The following is a 15,066-nucleotide window of genomic DNA, read 5'->3' as shown; positions in this document are numbered from 1 at the left end:
ACCAATGGGAGTGGGACATGTGGCACTTGACTTGTAACAAACCTTGACTTTGACTTAAAAAGGGATTAAAATGCAAATAACAAAAGTACGAGGACTAAAATGAAAATTAAACTAAAATTGAGTTGAAAAAGTAAATTGAAAATTAACGTAAAGCGAGACGATTAAAAACAACGAAGCAGACAAGAGTTTTTTTATGTGAAATGACCAAAACGCCCCTAGGGACTAAAACGACTAAAAACGACTCAAATGCAATTTTAAAATGGATTTTTAACGAGGAATTGAAACAAAAATTTATTTAAACCAACTTGAAAGACTCAGAGACAATTTTTAAGATTTTAAACAGAGCTTTGACACATGAAAAGACTAAAATGCCCCTAGGGGCAAAACTGACTCAAAATGACTTCAAATGTAGTTTAAAAAATGGATTTTGACATAGAATTGAAATGAAGACTTATTCAAACTATTTGAAAGGACTCAGCCAAATTTTTAAAGATTGAAAGAGATTTTGACATAGGAAAAGACTAAAATGCCCCTGGGGGCTAAACTGACTAAAAAACGACTCAACTGATATTTTCTGAAATGGATTTTGACATGAGATTGAAACAAGGACTTATACAAACCAATTTGAAAGACTCAAACAATTTTCAAGGATTAAAATGAGTTGAATGCAAGAAATGACTAAAATACCCTTTTTCATGAATTTTTGCAAATAACATTGAAATAAAATGCAGAGAAAAATGTAATTGATCAGAGACAAATCAAATGACTTATAATGCAAGAAAAGAAGAATTGATTAGTATTTTTAGGTCCAAAATTAGGGTATGACAGCTGCCCCTATTTAAGTTTCTTTGTCCGGAGAGTCAAGAGACGAAGTCTTTGATTTGACGGGACGAAGATACTTAAATATTAACATTTGCACTGCTTTTGGACATAAAAATACATTTTCAGAGTTTCAAAGATGTGAATGCCATGCAATACTTTGATTATGAATGCAAGACAAACAACTGGAGTCTATGGAACCTGTCATGTTACTGGGGACTCCGGTGGACATTGATAGGGTAGACAAACCAGGGGGTAGGAAAAAGGGTACAAGTTGTTCTTTGGGTCGAACTAGCTACTTGACCAAGGAATACAAAACAAGAGATGGGTGCAAGCTGTTCTTGGGATTGAACTTGGCACTTGACTGGAAACATAGACATATAGGCAGATACGAGTTGTTCTTTGGATCGAACTTGACACTTGGTTGAAGATACAGACAGATAGACAGACACAAACTGTTCTTTTGGATTGAACTGGCTGTTTGGCCGGAGACATAGACAAAAGGATTGATACAAGCTGTTTCTTTGGATCGAACTTGCTTGTTGGATTATCACCACATCATGTGGGAAAGTGCAGACTGTTCTCTTAGAACGAACTTGTCGTTTGACCGATAACAAAGCATAAGCTGGGTACAAACTGTTCTTCAGATTGAACTTGCCGTCTGACCGATAACAAAGCATGAGCTAGGTACAAACTGTTCTTTTTAGATCGAACTTGTCGTTTGTCCGGAAGCGTAGGTATATAAGCAGGTACAAGTGGTTCTTTTTGGGGATCGAACCTGGCACTTGACCAGTAACAAGATACAAATTGAAAGTCTGGTTTAACAAGATACCAATTGAGGGTAAATTGTCATTGACTTGATTTGAAAGTAGACATGACCATTTTTGTTGGCCCAAGAGTAAATTGACATTGGTTTGGATTGAATTGAAAGTTGACATTGAAAGTTGACATTGAAAGTTGAGATTGAAAGTTGAGATTGAACAGAGACATAGACATAGACATAGACATTGGATTGAGAGTTGCAATTGAAAGAGACATTGGAAATTGGAACTGGATTGAGACATAGACATTGACATTGGATTGGAGAGTTGCAATTGACATTGAAATTGGATTGAAATTGGATTGAAAATTGACATTGACATTGGATATCGTCATTGGAATTGGAATTGATGTTGACATTGACATTGACATTAACATTGACATTGGAGATTGACATTTGTCATTGACATTGAAATTGGAATTGAAATTGGAGATTGACATTGAAATTGGAATTGAAATTGGAGATTGACATTGAAATTGGAATTGGAATTGGAGATTGGAAATTGCTTCGAATTTGACATTGAATTGAAATTGAGATTGCTTCGAATTTGACATTGAATTGAAATTGAGATTGGAAATTGCTTCGAATTGACAGTTGACATGTTTTGAAATTGAGATTGGAAAGTTGAGATTGCATCGAATTTGACAATTGAAGTTGGATTTGGCAGCTGGAATTGAAATTGACAGTTGGAATTGAGTTTGACAGTTGAAACTTGGATTGAATTTGTCAGGATATGCAACATGTATGTATGGTATAACAAGATTATTGGATGTATGAGCACATAAAATGCATGATTATGCATGTATGAATGCTTGAATTGCATGATTGGTTGGCAGTTTGACAGAGAAGTTTCACAAAGGCAGACGAAACATTGGAAGATTGGGCACGTAGTGGCTTGTGCTGCAACATATTCACAGGGAAAAACCTCCTTGGAGAGACCGTCGTTGGGAGACGTATCGAAACCATGGCTGAGGGCAATAAAACTTGTAAAGGAGGACCCTTGGAAGGTTCTTGGATACAGGTCGCCGTTGCTAGGCGTGTCAGTGCTGGGTAAACATTGGATGTTCGCATCTGTGGTCAATGCTTTTCAATTTTTCATTCTTTCATTTTTCATTTTCAAACCCCATTTTTGCCTGAACCGCCCTTTCGGGTTTTCGATTCACCGGGGAGTAAAGATTCTTTTCATTGCCCCATTTTTGCCTGAATTGCCTTCATAGGTTGTCAATCAGCGGGGTGCTCATTTTTGCCTAAGCCGCCCTTTCGGGTTTTCAACTTAGCGAGCTTTTTATTCTCATTTTTCATTTTTCATTTTCATTCTGTTTTTTCATTCTTGCCATTGACCACAGATCATCCTGGGGAGTAACCTGCTTGTAACATGTATTGTAATAGACATTGATGCTCATTCATTCATGCATGTTTCATTGAAATGTACCCTGTTGCTCAGGTTTGCTTTCAAAATAGACAGAAAAAAATGTTTTTCAATTTTCAAAGATGTTTGTTTCAGACATTGACATTATCAAATAGAAAGAAAATATTTGTATATAGCATTGAAAGTAGGAAGAAAAATAGAGTTTCAAACAATAGAAAGGCTCAAATTGATGTAGAAGAGTGAAAGTCAGCCAAAGGCACGACTTCACGGATTTACAAAGCTTGGAAAATGGTAATTTTATTGGTTGGTGATACATTGAACACGACGACCGCTACATTTCATAGAAATTTTGAATCCACAAGTACATAAACCTCTGATGAAGACGATCATTGACAGTTGCAGATGCCCCAAGGGGTGATGGTGATTTGCCAGATATAGTTACTTGTCTTTATTGTCAACCTCATTTTTGCATGAACCGCCCTTTCGGGTTTTCGGCTCATCGAGGTGCTCATTCTTGCCTGAGTTGCGTACAATCTCAGCGAGCTTTTTCATATATTTGTTTTTTTTTGTCCCTAACTTTTGCCTGGATCGCCCTTTCGGGTTTTCGATCCACCGGGAAGCGCATTTTTGCCTAGGCCGCCCTTTCGGGTTTTCGACCTACCACGCTGTTCTTTTCTTTCTAGACAAAGTATTTCTTGACTATATCGGCATTGACAGGATTTGGGAGTTCAACACCATCCATGTGTGTAAGAATCAAAGCACCACCAGAGAAAGCCTTCTTGACAACATAAGGACCTTCGTAGTTAGGTGTCCACTTACCCCTTGGGTCGGGTTGCTGACTTATCCTTCTTTTCAATACAAGTTCGCCTTCCTTGAATTCTCGAGGTCGAACTTTCTTGTCAAAAGCATTCTTCATTCGCGCTTGATACAACTGTCCATGAGTCATGACATTCATACGTTTCTCTTCAATCAGATTCAATTGATCATAACGACTTTGACACCATTCAGCCTCAGTCAATTTTGCTTCCATGATTACTCGAAGAGATGGAATCTCCACTTCCAGAGGGAGAACTGCTTCCATACCATACACAAGAGAGAAAGGGGTTGCCCCGGTTGAACTGCGCACTGTAGTACGGTAACCATGCAAGGCAAACGGTAGCATTTCATGCCAGTCTTTGTAAGTAGTGACCATCTTCTGAACAATCTTCTTGATGTTCTTGTTAGCGGCCTCAACTGCACCATTCATCTGAGGTCTGTAAGGAGAAGAGTTGTGATGTTCAATCTTGAATTCTTCACATAAAGTTTGCATCATGCTGTTGTTCAGATTGGAACCATTGTCAGTGATGATTTTGTTGGGAACACCATATCGACAGATGATGTTATTCTTGATAAACTTGACAACCACTTGCTTGGTCACATTTGCATAGGAAGCAGCTTCAACCCACTTGGTGAAATAATCAATTGCCACTAGAATGAAACGGTGTCCATTGGAGGCCTTTGGTTCAATTCTTCCGATCATGTCAATGCCCCACATAGAGAAAGGCCATGGGGAAGAGATAACATTGAGAGCGTGTGGAGGCACATGAATCTTGTCAGCATAAATTTGACATTTGTGGCATCTCTTAGCATGTTTGTGGCAGTCACGCTCCATAGTTATCCAGTAATAGCCGGCTCTTAACAGTTTCCTTGACATGGTGTGGCCCGAAGCATGGGTCCCAAAAGTACCATCATGTACATCATGCATCAATTTCTCGGCTTCTTGCTTATCAACACATCTTAACAAGACCATGTCATAGTTCCTCTTGTATAGGATTTCTCCGTCCAGAAGGAATTTGCTAGCCCATCGTCTCAAAGTCTTTTTATCCCTGTTGGAAGCACCAGGTGGATATTCACGATTCTGCAAGAATTGTTTGATGTTGTGATACCAAGGCTTTTTGTCATTCACATCTTTATCAGCTTGATCTGGCATATTTTCAATAGTAAACACATGAGCGGGTCTATCAAGACGTTGTACTTTGATTACAGGAACATCATTCCAGTGATTGACACGAAACATGGAAGACAGAGTAGCAAGAGCGTCAGCCATTTGATTCTCATCCCGAGGGATGTGGTGCAGCTCAACCTTTGTAAAGTATGTCAACAGACGTCTTGCATAGTCACGGTAAGGGATCAGCTTCTCATGATGAGTCTCCCATTCACCTTTTATCTGATTAATAACAAGTGCAGAATCTCCATAGATGTCAAGGTGCTTAATTCTCAGATCGAGGGCTTCTTCAATGCCCAAGATGCATGCTTCATATTCAGCTATGTTGTTTGTGCATTCAAAAGTTATTCGAGCGGTGAAAGGAATGTGGTGCCCCTGCGGAGTCACAATGATGGCTCCAATTCCTTTACCGTAAGCATTAACAGCACCATCAAACACCAATCCCCACTTGCTATTGGGATCTGGCCCTTCATTGATCAGTGGCTCTTCACAGTCTTTTGCTTTCAGATACATAATCTCTTCATCAGGGAAATCAAACTTAATTGGCTGGTAATCATCAAGAGGTTGGCAAGCAAGATGCTCAGCAAGGACACTTCCTTTGATTGCTTTCTGAGCTTTGTATACAATGTCATATTCAGACAACAACATCTGCCAACGTGCGATCTTTCCAGTAACAGCAGGCTTTTCAAAGATGTACTTGATTGGATCCATTCGGGATATCAACCAAGTTGTATGATTCACCATATAATGACGCAGGCGTTTGGCAGCCCAGGCTAAAGCACAACAAGTCTTTTCAAGCATCGTATACCGAGTCTCGCAGTCGGTGAACTTCTTGCTCAGATAGTAGATAGCATGCTCTTTCTTACCAGTCTCATCTTGTTGACCGAGAACACAGCCCACTGAATCGTCTAACACTGACAGATACATAATCAAAGGCCTCCCTTCCACTGGTGGGACAAGGATAGGTGGTTCCAACAAGTATTCTTTAATGCTATCAAAAGCTTCCTGACATTCATCATTCCATACAACAGGCTGATTCTTTCTAAGCAATTTGAAAATTGGACCGCAAGTAGTAGTCATGTGAGATATGAATCTTGAAATGTAATTCAGACGTCCGAGGAAACCTCTGACTTGCTTTTCAGTTTGAGGGGCCGGCATCTCTCTGATGGCTCGGACTTTGTCAGGATCAACTTCAATGCCTCTTTGACTGACAATGAAGCCAAGCAATTTCCCCGATCGTACACCGAATGTGCACTTGTTAGGATTCAACCGCAGCTTGTACCTTCTCAGTCTTTCAAACATCTTTTTCAAATACACAACATGCTGCTCTTCATCACTTGACTTCACAATCATATCATCAACATATACTTCAATTTCTTTGTGAATCATATCATGGAACAAAGTTGTCATACCTCTTTGATAGGTAGCACCAGCATTTATCAAGCCAAACAGCATTACTTTATAACAGAACGTTCCCCATGGAGTGATGAAGGACGTCTTTTCTCTATCTTCAGGAGACATCCGTATCTGATTATAACCAGAGAAACCATCCATGAAGGAGAATACTTTGGATTGAGCAGTACTGTCAACAAGCACATCAATATGAGGCAATGGGAAGTTATCCTTTGGACTGGCTTTATTCAGATCTCTGTAATCAACACACATTCGAACTTTCCCATCTTTCTTTGGTACTGGTACGATGTTGGCAATCCACTCAGGGTATTCAGCTGTCATGAGGAAACCCGCATCAATTTGCTTTTGTACTTCAGCCTTGATCTTAAGAGCCATGTCTGGACGAGACCTTCTCAATTTCTGTTTGACAGGAGGACACTCAGGTCTTGTCGGTATCCGATGTTCCACAATCTTGGGATCTAGACCCGGCATATCTTCATAGGACCATGCAAAGACATCTGGATAATCATGGAGAAGCTGAATGATTTTCTTTTTCACCTCTGGCTCGAGTGCAGCACCAATCTTGATCTCTCGCTTGTTCTCTTCAGTACCCAGGTTGACGAGTTCAATCTCTTCCTGGTGAGGCTGAATGGCTCTTCTTTCTTGCTCAAGCAGTCGAGTGATCTCATACGGTATCTCTTCATCATCACCCTCATCTTCAGCTTCATATACAGGGAATTCAAAATTTGGAGGAACCATAGGGTCACTGTGTTCAACGGGTTTATTGTGGTTCAATCTGCATAATATGATTGGGATGATTTTAGAAAAAGTTTTTCATGCAGATTTTTGAAATTAATAAGAAAAATACAGATGTTTTGGTTTTTTCTGGCATTACCATTATTTCCAAGAAAAAGGCACTAAAAAAGTAAAAAACAAAGAGTCGTGAGAAAGACGACCACTTTTTATTGATTAACGGCAATGCCGAAACAAACACGCCCTTACAAAGATATCACTTTCGCCTTGGGCAGAGCGAAAGGATTGTTATTTTGAAAACAAGAAACATGAGCAACAAAACACATTACATGGAAGCATGCATGACTAAAGGAACATCAATGGCTTCCCAATTTCTCACAGTGCCTCCTGGTATAACAAATGCAGGTACGTGACCACCTTCAGCAGCATCTTCAGTAATAGCATTGATGAACCCAGCACTGTAGAAAGTTCCCTTTGAAACAGCAGATGTCGGGGAGAATCCAAGGCCCTCTTTACGCTTGTTTTCCAGAATCTGAATCACCTTGCCCCAGCCAGCAGCTTGCCCTGCCTGGACAGCCTTCTGGGCGTCTTTCAGTGAAGCCATGCTAGCACCAGCCCTCCGGGGTTCTGCACCCTCGACAGTCAAGCCTTGAAACGACGTTCCTTCAGCGGACCCTGCTTCAACACAAGAGAATGATGATACCTGGCTAACTAGATATGCTTCCTCACCATGCACAGTGACAATCTTACCATTCCTCATGAACTTGAGCTTCTGATGCAAAGTGGAAGTTACCGCTCCAGCGTCATGGATCCATGGTCTTCCGAGGAGACAGCTGTAAGAGGCATTGATATCCATGACTTGGAAAGTTATTTGAAATGTCTCGGGACCAACGGTGATTGGCAAGTCCACTTCCCCGAGAACATCCTTACGGGATCCATCAAAAGCTTTAACCAGATAGCTGCTACCCCTCAGAGAAATTTCATGATGGCTTAATTGCCTTAGTGTGGATTCAGGCATTACATTCAGAGACAATCCAGTGTCCACCAATACGTTGGATATCATATCAGACCCACAGTGCACCGAGATATGTAGAGCCAAGTTGTGATGTTTCCCTGCTTCGGGGAGCTCATCGTCACCGAACCCCAAGTTGTTGCAGGCAGTAATATTGCTCACTATCCCATCAAATTGATCCACAGAGACTTCATGGTCAACATAAGCTTGCTCCAGTATCTTCATTAACACTTTCCTGTGAGCTTCTGAGCTCAAAAGCAGAGACAAGATGGATATTTTTGACGGAGTTTGCAGCAGCTGGTCAACAATTTTATAGTCGCTCTTTTTAATAAGCCTCAGAATTTCGTCCAGATTAGACTCTTCAATGGGCTGGCCCGAGGGGCTGGCATTCTCTTCCTCAAGGTTAGCCATGTTTCTTCTCTTGTACAATCTTGTTTGATGAATTCTAGCCGGTTGGTAAACCTTGCGAGAACGAACCACTTTTCAGACTGCGGCAGAAGAACCAGGAGACAATGAGCACGGGAAGCCATTTGTGACCGATGAATGATGCATATGATGCATGATATGCAAATGCAAAAAGACTCTCTTTTGTCAGAGGACTTTGTCAAAGTGGTTGTGAACATCACGGAGAAACACGGTTTTATTTGAAAATCTTGAGCAAAACTAAAAGTTTAGTTGAGATGGTATCACTCGGTGTTCACATCCGTGATGTTCAAAAGATGACTTGTCTAAGTCCTCTGATAAATGCATGGGAAAAAGTTTATGCATGTATGCATGTATGCATGAATGCATGATTATGTTCAAGTTCGGAGAAAACATGGTGGGTTCAAAGTCAAGGAGTCGTGGGTGGACACGGTGTCCAGTGAAACTAGGGCTTTAGGAAATAGTAACCGGGTTCTAAAAAGGTTCCCAAGTTGCAACCTCTCCGACGTATATCATGGCGTCACGAGACAACACTCGCTCCATGATTATACGTGGAAGGTCTAACTTGAGTGTAGTATCGCGTGACGACTAAAACTCGAGACAACACTCGGTTTAGCCTCCGCACTACATCCTAGAAAATGGCCATGGATGGGTTTGGTTATCTACGGTTCATAGCATCATAGAACAATTAGAAGTAAAGTGCCTAAACGCGACAACAGGCGCCGACAACATCACCCCCAAAATGCCTCAGCTATGTGGGATTGATCGCATAATTCAAAACACGAGGCAACCCCCGGAATGAATTGTCGATTATATCCCTCCTAAATCCTAAGTTCACTCAGCCCGGGTGCAGGACTTTTGATATTCTCACCCCACACGTTTGCAAGAAATTAAACATTTATTCACATAGGAAAGCAAGTAAAAGAAGCAAATAAAAAATACAAGCGCGAGCGTGGAAATAAAGACTAGGCGTAACTCTCGAATGTCCCCAGTGAAGTCGCCAGCTGTTTTATCTTGGTTTTTCGGGTGTCAAACATTGATTACGTTTGAACCTTTTAAACCGGTGATATCTTATTTTTTCTTGGGAAGGGAAAAAGTAAGCAAAACCCTTGAGAATCGAGGTCCGGGAGTTGTTTTCGCTACGGGAAGGTGTTAGGCACCCATAACGACTATAGTAACCTATAGGAACCGTCTTTAATTTCTACGCGCGCGCTTTATTTTTAAATGCTATTTTGAAAGATGATATTAGACCTAAGAATTTTCTAAGTGAAGAATTGGAGGGAGAAGAATGTTTTTGGATTTTTATTTTAGTTGAATTGAAGGAATTTTGTTCCTTGCCTACGTACCCGTTTAAGGGATCAAATCCACCGTAGTTCTCTTCCAAAAATGTTTTTGTTTTTGTTGGTTGATTTTAAGTTTGAAAATGGGATTTTGAAGAATAGAAAGAGGCCTCAAGGGCATGAGATTGTAAAAAGTGGGGTTGAATTAGTCATTTGCAAAATGTGGTCTAAACATGATTATTTTCATTGAAATTTGATTAAGAAAATGGAAAAGAAAATACAATGGGATGTTGGATCCCAAGGTTTATTTGGAAAATGGTTTGAGTGAAGTTTGTTCATATTTTTTTGGAAAATTGGTTTTTTCTAAGTCTAAAGCCTAAACATACATCTAAACATACATCTAAACATGCATATTCTAACTATATATCTAAAGTGGTGTGTGTGCATGTGTCGGTGCTTGTGTCGGTGTACATCATTAGAGTCCATTGTCCTTTACATCATTGGCCTAGATACATTCTATGGTCTTGCAAGAAATTAAAAATTGTATGAAAGTAAAGTACAAAGTTCCTAAGTTTTACATTCTACTTTTTGCATGAAATTAAATTGTAAGAAATAAAACTATAATGGATGAATGAAGTATGCTTATGAAACATGAAACAAAAGGGTTAGTAGAACAAAATGTAAAATGAAATTGAAGCAAGCAAAAGAGCATAGCAAAGCAACTAGAATTTAACAAGGAAATAGCCAAAAAAACTTAACCAAGAGACATGATGAAATTGTATTTGGAAGCTACTAAAATTCTAAGGCAATACCAAAGCCTATAATCCTCACATTAATGGTAAAATTCCAAAGGTTTTAAATCCATCATGATGTGAGAAATTAAGGGGCATTAGCATGTAATACAATCATAGTATTTCCAAGCCTATTTGCACTTTATTTGACACAAAAATACACATTATTCACATGGTGCAAAATCCATGATAAGAAACCAAACCAAACAGCAAGTATGTACAAAATCAAGAGGCCAATTCACTCGAAAAAATGCATGTTCAAAGTCACATTTATGCACTAAAATTCAAGAATAAAATCACATCACCATTTTCACAAAAAACATAATAAAACGTGCACAAATTAACAAGACACGAGCACGCACATATATTTTGGAAGAAAGTTTCAATTACGTTCCACAAGCAAGTATCAAATGCCGAAACTTGATCACAACAATTTCAAAGGAACCTTCTAGAGACTTTTATAAAGATTTGAACCAAAATTAATCATATGGAATTAACAAAGAACCAAAAGATTTTCCACATGTTGTGACCAAGATTTATCATGAAAAGTGCACTAAAATTCATCAAAAGACACAAGAAAAATACTAGAAATTTTATGGAATTTTCAAGAGTCTTGGAACATAGGCAGAGGTGTGAAAATCAATTTGCAGTGTACGAATAGCAAGGAAATTCACCAAAAATGAAATTGGTAACACACAAGGCCCAAGCCCATACCTTAGAAGGAAAACCAAGTCATATGGAATTGATAGATAGTCACGGTAGCAGCTTCAGTTCTCACCACGTGAAGAAATTGCATTCCAATCTCCATGAACCTTTCAATTTCTTGTTTGAAGTGCATCTTGCGAGAACTCAAGGTTACGAACAGACTTCAATGGAGGATCATCATCATCGAGCTTCAATTCTGAGTCATGCGCCTCACTAAGCAAATCTTGATCTCTTATTTTGACACGGCATCTTTTCTTGGTGAGGACTCGCCGGCGATGGAAGTAACGTCGTCATTCTCGGTGGCTTTTTGCTGACGGTTGCTATGTTTGGATTCAGTGGGATACACGATGAAGATGGAACGAGAATTGAAGAGCGGTTTCGATGTTGTTGAAAGTGGAAAGTGTGAATTCAGTTTCAAAAAACCGAGTGATTTGGTGCTGAATTCGATTCGACCGGGTATGAATGATGATGATGAGTTCGTTTCGGACTCGAATCTGTGAGTGTTGCTTGTTTGTTTTTGGATTAATTTGCGAATTGATGATGAATTTGTGGAGGTTTGAGGTTGTTAGGGATGAAGATTGTAGTGGTTGAAGTTTGTTTGTGATGAAGATTATGGTGGTTATGGAGATTTAGAGGTGGTTATGGAGGTTTTGTTAGAGGTTGAAGATGAAGTTTGATGGTGGTTGAAGGTTGTTGTGGTGGTTGAAGGTGAAGATTGAAGGTGGTTTAAGGCTGTTGGGAAGTTTGTTAGGGTGGTGATGGAGGTGGAAAAAGTTTGTTAGGGTGGAGAAAGAAAGAGGAAAAAAGAAATTAATTTTGTGATTTTTTTGTGAAAATAATTAGTGAAAAAAAATGATTAGTGTAAAAAATGATTAGTTGAATTGAACCTTGACCAACTTTGACCTATTTATAGGTGATGTGGAAATGCTTGGACCAATGGGAGTGGGACATGTGGCACTTGACTTGTAACAAACCTTGACTTTGACTTAAAAAGGGATTAAAATGCAAATAACAAAAGTACGAGGACTAAAATGAAAATTAAACTAAAATTGAGTTGAAAAAGTAAATTGAAAATTAACGTAAAGCGAGACGATTAAAAACAACGAAGCAGACAAGAGTTTTTTTATGTGAAATGACCAAAACGCCCCTAGGGACTAAAACGACTAAAAACGACTCAAATGCAATTTTAAAATGGATTTTTAACGAGGAATTGAAACAAAAATTTATTTAAACCAACTTGAAAGACTCAGAGACAATTTTTAAGATTTTAAACAGAGCTTTGACACATGAAAAGACTAAAATGCCCCTAGGGGCAAAACTGACTCAAAATGACTTCAAATGTAGTTTAAAAAATGGATTTTGACATAGAATTGAAATGAAGACTTATTCAAACTATTTGAAAGGACTCAACCAAATTTTTAAAGATTGAAAGAGATTTTGACATAGGAAAAGACTAAAATGCCCCTGGGGGCTAAACTGACTAAAAAACGACTCAACTGATATTTTCTGAAATGGATTTTGACATGAGATTGAAACAAGGACTTATACAAACCAATTTGAAAGACTCAAACAATTTTCAAGGATTAAAATGAGTTGAATGCAAGAAATGACTAAAATACCCTTTTTCATGAATTTTTGCAAATAACATTGAAATAAAATGCAGAGAAAAATGTAATTGATCAGAGACAAATCAAATGACTTATAATGCAAGAAAAGAAGAATTGATTAGTATTTTTAGGTCCAAAATTAGGGTATGACAATATGCAAGAAGCCAAGATCAGAGAAGACAACTACAGAAAAGTTATGGACAAGAAGTATGCTGATGTTCAAGAGCTTCTGAAGAAGATTCTAGAGAAATAAGCCAAACCCATAGTTGCACACTTTTAGCTTATTTTTCTGTCTTTTTAGGCTTTTGATATTCTTTGTTCATTTCTGCTTCTGAATTAGTTCTTTTTGCTTCTGATATTATAAGCTTCTGAATTTTTCCTGTTTCTGAAAATCTTTAACTGTTTATACCTTGTATGTCATTATTTGCTTTGATAATAATGCTTACTATGACTGTTTATTTAATCTTTGAAGATGGTTACAATGCTTTTAATTTATATTGAATTATGATCTGAACCTTTAATCTTACGTTTTTCTCATCTCTTCTTTTTGTTTATGTCTTTTTGCTAATGACAAAAGGGGGAGTATATGTGATAGTATTTAAAGGCTCTGAGCCCCATTAATTGAAGTTTGAAAATTTTGAAAATTTCTATCCTTTTTATCGGTGTATCAAAAAGGGGGAGTATCAAATTTCAAATAACAATTAATTGAACCATTCTTCTTATCTATAAGTCAATTCTTTCAATTTTTTATAGCTCTGATATTATTGTGCGAAAAATGAATTTAATTAACCTGGATAGAACTTAGGGGGAGCTTACAAACCTCACCTTGAAGACTATCAGACTCAAGGGGAGTTAGAGCTTACAAACCTCAGACTCTGAGCTTACAAACCTCAGAACCCCAAGGTCAGCTTGTTAATTAGATTAACAACAATTGATCAATTTTTAAATACTATTGTTTGTCATCATCAAAAAGGGGGAGATTGTTGGAACAAAATGTGTTTAACAATGAACCTTAGAAAGTTTTGATGATAACAAGGTATTAAAAATTGTAAATTGGACTAGCTAATATTTGTTCAAGTGTACAGGACCACAGTTAAAAAAAGTTACATCATTAATTGGTTCTGAATGAGCAAATAAAGAGCAAAAGAAAATGAAGCTTAGATGATTCTGAAGGCAAAGCGCTCCTGAAGTCAAGCTGCTCTTGAAGAAAAGCTGCTCCTGAAGAATAGTGCTTCTGAAGACAAGAGGTCCAGAAGCCACATCATCAGAAGCTGAAGAAGCTGCACCATCAGAAGCTGCAGAAGCTGCTTCATCAGAAGCTGCCTCATCAGAAGCCATTTCACCAGAAGCTGAAGATCAACTGGATTTGCAAAACATTCAAAGATTGAAGAATCTACATTGCAAAAGCTGTCTATTGGTTTCGAAAACACAGCAGAAAATCAGTGGAACATTGCAACGGTCATTTCAAAGGTGTTTGAAGGCATGTGCTTGCAATTTGGACGAAAGCGTTGACATTGTACTTTGTACGAATTGTACAACCACGTTCTCCACTACTCTGTTTTGTGTCCACGCTACAAGACAAGAAAACAGCTCCATAATACGGTCTCGCCTGCATATTTGTTCCTTTGGATAAGGAATGGATTTCAAATTGGTTCTTCATAGGACAACAACCAAATCAGGCAAAAGATCATTGGTGAAAGATCAAGCTTCATCAACGACTCTTTGGTGTGCTGGCAATTTCACAACGTCTCTTTCACACCTCTATATAAAGGAGTGAAGACTTAGAGTTTTGGTAATGCAAGAACGCTGAACGAAAGACTCATAACATTTTTACAAGTGCCAAACCTCTGCTGAAATTGTTCTGCATTCACTTAGAATTTCTGTGTCTCAAAGTCATATCTTAGAAATTCTTAAGTCCATTGAGTCTGTATCTGATTTGTATTGTGAGCACCTCTGATTGTATATCAAGTGTTCAACCTTAAACAATTTTCTGTGTAATTTTGTTTAGTTAGGAAGTCTCTTGCAGTTGTGCTTGAGCAGGAAGTCTCTTGATTGTGTTCTTGAGCAAAGGAAGTCTCTAGCTTGTGTGCTTGAGCAAAGGAAGTCTCTTG

The sequence above is a fragment of the Medicago sativa genome, chromosome 5 (genome assembly GCF_051527215.1).
Source record: "Medicago sativa cultivar Bolivia chromosome 5, Bolivia_mono, whole genome shotgun sequence".
NCBI classification, from domain to species: Eukaryota; Viridiplantae; Streptophyta; class Magnoliopsida; order Fabales; family Fabaceae; genus Medicago; species Medicago sativa.
The sequence above is the reverse complement of the archived record's forward strand: the minus strand, read 5'-3'. Positions refer to the sequence as shown.